This window comes from Octodon degus, unplaced genomic scaffold, assembly GCF_000260255.1.
Source record: "Octodon degus isolate 3935 unplaced genomic scaffold, OctDeg1.0 scaffold00138, whole genome shotgun sequence".
In the NCBI taxonomy this organism is placed as follows: Eukaryota; Metazoa; Chordata; class Mammalia; order Rodentia; family Octodontidae; genus Octodon; species Octodon degus.
Genome location: NW_004524714.1, coordinates 2,520,120 through 2,527,620, shown reverse-complemented (window position 1 = coordinate 2,527,620; position 7,501 = coordinate 2,520,120). Strand labels below are relative to the sequence as shown.

The 7,501-nt window shown below is 43.7% G+C and overlaps 1 protein-coding gene and 1 pseudogene across 3 annotated transcripts in view; one reads left to right on the top strand and one right to left on the bottom strand.

Annotated features, from left to right (window-relative positions):
- Stxbp1 (syntaxin binding protein 1) overlaps positions 1-7,501 on the top strand; it is a 61,649-nt gene that overhangs the window by 7,052 nt on the left and 47,096 nt on the right. The window lies entirely within an intron of this gene.
- Positions 2,767-3,401, bottom strand: LOC101590536 (annotated as a pseudogene).

Below are 7,501 nucleotides of genomic sequence, written 5' to 3'. Positions count from 1 at the left end.
CTTGAACTTGCAATCCTCCTACTCCAGCCTCCTGAGAAGCTTGGGTTATAGCCATGTGCAACAGTCTTTCTTTGGGGGAAAAAGATGTTTTGTTTTGGTCTTTATTTTCTGTGTAGGAACTTTACTATGAGGTGTAACAAACTGTACCTGTCTTGTGTTTAAAAATTAAGAGTAGGAGACTAGAAGTTGATAGGAAGTCTTGGCTTGTGGATGGTCCTGATCAGGGTAGACTGTTTGCGAAGGTAGACTGTTTGTTTATTTTATTTTTTATTTTTTTAGTTTATTATTTTTATTTATTTATTTATTTATTTTTATTTTTCAACAAATAATACACTGCATATATTCTTCTTAGTGGTTAATTGCTGTACAAGATGCGGACTTGTGATCCTATTTACAAACTCCTAGACTGTTTGTTTAGATTTTTCTTTTTGGGCTCAGATTCCCCCAGAAGTTTCCTTTCTCTCCTACCTGAGAGATCATGATCTGGCAGCCAGAATTCTGGAAACTGAGTGGGTGAAGAGAGCTTGTGGTGGGAAGGTGGTTCTTGACAAGGTGTGTGCATGTGCTCAGTTAGCTTTTCTGTTCACAGTCTTAGACTCATACTCTGACTGCCTTGAGTCCCCCAGGCGGGTGTGGGAAGCCCTGTGTGCTGCCATCTGTGAGAGAAGAACAAGTGCCCGGGAGGGGCAGCCGTGGAAGGGGTCTAGGATATAACTGCTTCTTAGTACTGCCCTCAGCATGCCTCATGCACCTTCATGCACCCTCTCATCCTTTAAATTCTAGAGGTACCTGGTGCTGCCAGTTTCTAAAACTTTCTAGGATTTTGCTGTGAACATTTGATTGGTTTCTGCTGCTGAATTAGAATTCTGTTCGTGATGGATTCAGTTTTTGTGAACCTGTTACACTAAGCCAATTGGTGTACATCTGTTGTAGAAAATAAGACCACAGACTCAGAATGTAAAGGCCAGCGTTATTACTTACAGGAACCACATTCCAGGAAGGAAGGAGAGGAGTGGCCACCAGCCAGTGCTGGGGACCACCACACCCTCATTTCCTAACATAGCAAGTGACTGGCCCTGTCCACTTTTTAAATTTTCACTGAGAGACAGAAACAGCCGCCTAGTGGTCTAGGACTTGGCAGCAGTAAAAGTCTTAACTGAACAGAGACAGAAAGTTGAAAACAAATAGCTACACTATACCTAGTCCAGTTTCTCACCTCCCTAACTCATCAGCTCACTCTCAGCAGGGAGTTGAGGGAAGCCAGCTGAAGGTGATTGTCCTGACTAGGTTCTTCATAGATCTCAGTCAGCATCCTTAACAGTGGTCTCAAGTGTAGCTCTGCAGCAAGGAGAGACAAACGCCACCAGTCATTTTCTACCACCCACCTGTCCCACAACCAGTCTGTTAGACTAGCCAATAGCCTTCACCTTGTACTCTGTAGAATATTCAGATATAATGTCCAGAAACATGGGGGGTGGCTAGTGGGTCAGAGGAACCCCACCACAGCCAGAGGGAACTGCCGCTAGTCTAGGTGATCCTAAGTGGAAAACAAAGAGAACAACCCACATGGGAGCTTTGTAAAAGTTCTATAGGGGGAAAAAAAAAAAAAAAGGAGAGAAACATAGCAAAGGCTCAAGTGAAAAGTTTACCTTACAGAGAAAACAATTTTAATCACTCTCAAACATTACAGTGATGACGATCCCACATGGGACAATGTAAAATGACAGAATGAGGTGGAAAGTGGGCTAGCCAAGCTAAGGAAGTAGGGGACAATAACTAGTACAGCATTGCAGAAATAAAATGACGGGTTTGTTTGTTTGTTTTGCTTTGTTTTTCCTGTCTCAGGTTTATTTGTACAAAGAGCACAGGAGGATACCAGCCCCCTACAGATGGCAAGCCCAGGGGTCACACTAGTCCTTCTTTTCTCACATTGGCAGATAGAGGCTTTTACTGCGGAGCCTTCCTGAGGGGCTGGGCACCCTTGGGAGCCTGGGCTGGAGCAGAAATTGGAGCCTGGGCCTTTGACCAGCAAGACCTGCGACCCTTTGCAGTGCGAGCCCAGATGCACTTCCTAAGCTTGGGGTGGGCAATATAGGCAAGTCAAGCGAGCCGTGGTTTATTCCCTTTAAGATGATCTTGGGCTTGACCACCTTGGACTTGATGAGGGCCTTGATAGCATCTTCTTCTTTTTTTTTTTTTTTTGGCGGTACTGGGGATTGAACTCATGACCTTGAACTTGCCAGGCAAGCACTTATTCTACTGAGCTATCTCCCCAGCCCGATAGCATCTTCTTGAAGCCGCCCTTCTTCTTCTTCTTCTTCTTCTTCTTCTTCTTCTTCTTCTTCTTCTTCTTCTTCTTCTTCTTCTTCTTTTTTTGTTTAAAAATAATTTATTTGATTCTGGTGACAGAGGGAAGGCCAAGAGGTGAGGCTGCAATGCCTTATCTGTGTGCCTCTGGCCATCGCACAACTACAGAGTATGGCATTAGGTCACAGGGGCATTAGACCCTGCTGGGGCAGGGTCTTTCAACACTGCATGGTACCTGGTAGTTCTTTTCCTTCTCTAAGGTTCTCCTCAAGGTTAGAAATTCCATCGTGTGAGACTTAAAGCTGTTCAAGTACCCTCACAGGAAGACTTTGGGGAGAGACTATGGTGCTTTCTTCCTCCCAGCTTGGGGCCCCAGGGGGCCTGTGGCACCTAGACAGCTGTCCCTGGGGCCCCCACATCCCAGGGCGGTGCTGGAGGAAGGGCAAGCCAGGCCAAGCATGAGGCAGAAACAGTCTTTATTGGGCTCAGACCAGAAGTCCGTGGGTCTTGAGGACCTCTGTGAACTTGCTGATTTTCTTCTCCACATTCTTCTCAGCCTGTTTCTATAGCCTCATGATCTGCTTCTTCCTGTAATGGATCTTGGCCTTCTCCTTCCTCTTCTCCTCTAGGGTGGCTGTCACTGCCTGGTACTTCCAGCCAACCTCATGAGGCAGGTGGCCTAGGTAGGCATATTTCCTCGTTGGCTTCAGGCGCACAACCTTGAGGGCAGCAGGAACCACCATCCGCTTTTTCTTGTCATAGGGTGGTGGGACCCCATCAAACACCTTGAGGCGGTCCAGGACAGCCTGGCCTCGCTTGGTCTTGTGGGGCAGCATCCCTCGCACAGTACACCAGAAGATGCGGCTGGGGGCCCGGAAATGGTAGGGGCCACGGGATGGGTTGGTGTTTATCCGCTTGTGGAGGAAGGCCAAGTACTTCAACTTATTTCTGTAGAAATTGCCAGAAATGTTGATACCCTCGTAGCGCACAACCACCACCTTGCGGCCTAGCAGTACCTGCTTGGCCACAATGGCCGCCAGGTGGCCCAGGAGATGGCCTTGGCCATCCAGCACCAGGACCTGCCCCTCTGCCATCTTCGGCAGACGCCCGGGAAAGCTTGAAGCCCTTCTTGTTGTGCTTTTTTTTTTTTTTTTCCCAGTGTGTTCCTCTTTATTCATTTTCAGAGTACAAACTTAAACTTGGATAAGCTGAATTAACCCAACCCACCTCTGGCAGGTACACTCAACATGCTGTATAAAGTGTAACATTCAATTTTATTATTTCTTTCTCAAGAGTTTTCTTCAGTCCATTAAGACCCAGCTCCCCTTACATGGGCATTGGTGGAGGTCGTGGGGCAGCACCAGCAGGTCTAAATCAGGGTGGAGGAGTTCGGTCCTTACGGGCTTCACGAGATCGATTTCTGACCACTTTGCTGTGACTGGCACAACTCACACAATAATGCAGCTTCACATACAGCTTGGGAAGCACATAACCGTCGAAGACACTCGCTTCGGAAATGTCCCTGACGGCGGCGGCCTCCACTATGTTCCGAATGACAAACTTCTTAATAGCCTTATCCTTGGGTACGCACCGGGCGCAGTTCGTGCAGCGAATAGGCTGCACATGACCGCGGCCCTTTTTGGCACGACCGTTGTTCCTTCTTTTTTTCGTCATCTTGGAAAAGAGGACCCGAAAAAGCTTGTTGTGCTTTTGGCAAAACACATATTCCTAGGAACTTGGGATCTATCTCCTTCAGAGATAATCTATCTTTGTGACCAGGACTTCTTGATACCATTTCTGCATCATTTTTGGGACTGGTTGTGCATAGTGTGGTTCGTGGACTTGACCATAATTGTATTGTAAGCCACAGCTGCAAAGCGCCTAAAACCCAAAGAAAATGACCATTTTATTTATTGATTCTTATTTACTCTGTGCAGTGCTGGGGACCAAACCCAGAGCTTCACACCTGCAAGGTCAGTGTTATGCCATTGAAGTATGTCCCTATTGGTTAAGAAACAAATTTTAAAATGTAAGGGCAAATGTTCTTTATAGAGTCTGGGAGACTGGCTTGAGAAAAATCTCCCAGTCTGTGTATTCAGTGAGGGTTAATGCCTCAGCCACCTCCCCTGGATTGTTAGCTGTCTTTGCTTCTGCGAGCTCCACCTCCTTCCTGTGCTGTATGCTGCGCCCAAACCTGAACAGGATGTTTTCTTTTCCTGGTATCTTATTGTAACCTATTATGTGGATTTGGAAAAAGGAAGCAGCCATCCTGAAACTCTGTGTGTGTGTGTGTGTGTGTGTGTGTGTGTGTGTGTGTTGGGGGACATTTCTTCCCTTTTGGAAGCTTCCCTGAAGCTTTTGTCTTTCATAAGTTTGACACCTATACAATGGCTGTATTGAAGGTTCTGTGGCTGAGGGAGGTGCTTAAACTATGGTCGTATCATATAAAAAACTAAATATTTTGAAATATAGCAGATCTGTAGACCTAAAACACGTTCAGTGTTGTAGAACTGGACTGACCAGAACCTTGGACTTAATAAGTTGACTCCTACCACTACCCTTGTGTACAAGTCACTTGGGTTTAATTTCTTTATCAAATATTGTAGGTCAGGGCTTTTCACTCATAGCACTATAGATATTTGGGGCCAGATGAGCTGCACCCTGTAGGGTTTCTACTAGTTACCCTGACCTCTGCTCCTTAGATACCTGTAATAGCCCCGAGCATTTGTCCCAAATCTTTCAAGCATTTGTCCCCTGTGGACAAATTCACTCCACAGGGAATTACTAGACTAGGTATTTTATGGCCCCTGTCTGCTCTGGGTTTCTGAGATTGTATGAAATACTCCATTGTTTTCCTTTCTCTTTTCCTAATCCCTTAGTCCTTTGAGAAACTTGCATTTAAGATAAGAAATGTGATTTGGAACCATTAGATACTGCACCTGCCAATTTCAGATGCTGTATCTACCAATTTAAGATGCCGGCCACATCTTGGGTTCCTGCCAAGACTGAGATGCCAGTGCTGGGTTTTGCATTTTAAGGAGGAATCACTGTAGTTGTCATAGGTGTCGTAGGAGGAATACCAGCTGCTTGCAAAGGGACCCATAATAGGCTTGAGACCAAATAGGAAATTAGCAGATGAGTGCTGCTGTTGGTGGTGATGTTAAAATAAAGGGCAAAAAAAAAGGAAAAAAAAAAAAAAAAAAAGAGGGCCAATGAGATGGCCCAGTGGAATAAGCAAGCGCTTTCCTGGCAAGCGCAAGCGCCTGAGTTTAATCTCTGGTTCCACCAAGAAAATAAATAAAAATAAAATAAAGGGCAATGTCTTTCTTGTTTCTTTAGCAAGTGTAAAATGATCACCAAATAACTAAATTTCAGTATCACTATCTTTTTTTCTTTTAGTACCAGGACTTGAACTCAGGACCTTGCACTTGCCAGGCAGGTGTTGCATTGCAGGATCATTGTCTTGTATAAAAATACCCTCATTCTTTAGTGCTGTCTTTAAAATGTGTCTTATTTAATGATGTGTATGGGATAATAGTAGTGCTTTTTACCCTGGAAGGTTATCATGTCACAATTCCTTGTTTTTCTTTGGTCTTTTTGGTTCAAATTATCAATAGAACTAAATCATATTGACTACTACCAGCTATTGATTTTAAGACAATATTAATTATGTTAGCTTTCATTTTTTAACTTTTTCCATTTGTGTATATTTTGTAACTTCACAGCTCCTTTTATTCAAAGAACATATTTTAGGCAGTCCTAATAAGAAAAAAATAACTGTACTTTGTTTTGGTGCTGGGGATTGGACTCGGGACCTGACATATAGCTGATAAACTGTCTATAGACTACATGCCTAAGCCCCCAAATAGCTCTCTTTTGGAACTGAAATGAGGTGTATGTTGTTCTCAAGGATGCCTAGGAACTCTTGTTTCTCATCTCCGTGGCACCCAGTGTGAGATTTCCTTTTTATGAGTCAGAGTTTCAAGGCTTATGGTGGTTTTGTTCTTTTTTTTTTTTTTTTTTGCGGAACCAGGGATTGAACTCAGGCCCTTGTGCTTGCCAGGCAAGTGCTTGTTCTAACGAGCCATCTCCCTGGCCCCCTTATGGTGGTTTTCTGGGAGATTTTTCTAGCTCTTTAACCTTTTGACTCTAAACCTGATGAAACAGGGGAAAATAATGTCAAAAATGAGAGTCTCCCTTGAAAGAGAAAAGGAAGTCATTTTTGTAACTTTACCATCATTTTCATGGTCTAAAATTAGGGTTTTGTTTCTCATATATCAGGCATTCACCATCATGTGCTCATCTCAGATTCAGCAGCAGCAGTTTTGGATGCTGTGACCTTGACATTTGAGTCATGCAGTTCCTCAGTGTGCTAACTAGGACATCATGATCAAGCCATCGTATAGCTGGTGGCAACTCCAGACTATCTGGTCCCATTTTTTTTCACCTATTCTCTACCACTCAAACCTAAACAGGAGTGTTCTCAGATTGTAACTGGACTGAGCAATAGTCACTCAGTAGTTAGAGAGAATTGTCCCTTGTTCTTGTCCTGTGGCAGACAATTTTTGGTCTCTCTTACTTAGATACAAATAAATAGTAAATTATAATTTTAGATAACATATCTTGTAGGGGTGAGCAAGGATACCTGTCTTCAGACGAAGGCACTGGGCAGTTTTATATTAAGACATGAGCAGTTTCACATTAAAACATTTTGACTTTGAATTTGAAGGGATTTTTTGTTTGTATGGAGCATTGAACCCATGACCATCAGGCTGAGTTATATCCCTAGCCCATTTTCATTTTAATTTTAAGGTAGTGTTTTAGTTTTCTTGTTGTTGGAACAAAATATCCAACATCCAAAGTTAAAGGCGGAAAGGTTTATTTCAGCTAACAGTTTATGGAGTTTCAGTCCATATTAAAAAGCACTACTATTATCCCATACATACCATTAATAAGGCAGATTTTAAAGACAGTACTAAAGAATGAAGGTATTTTTATACAAGATAGTGATACTGCGATGCAGTGCCTGCCTGGCAAGTACAAGGTCCTGAGTTTTGATTCCCATTACCAAAAGAAAAAAAAATAATGATACTGGGGCTGGTGAGATGGCTCAGTGGTCTAAAGCACCTACCTAGAACAAGCTAAGCAAAGCACAGGGACCGCAGTTCAGTCCCCCAGCACCACATGCCAGCCA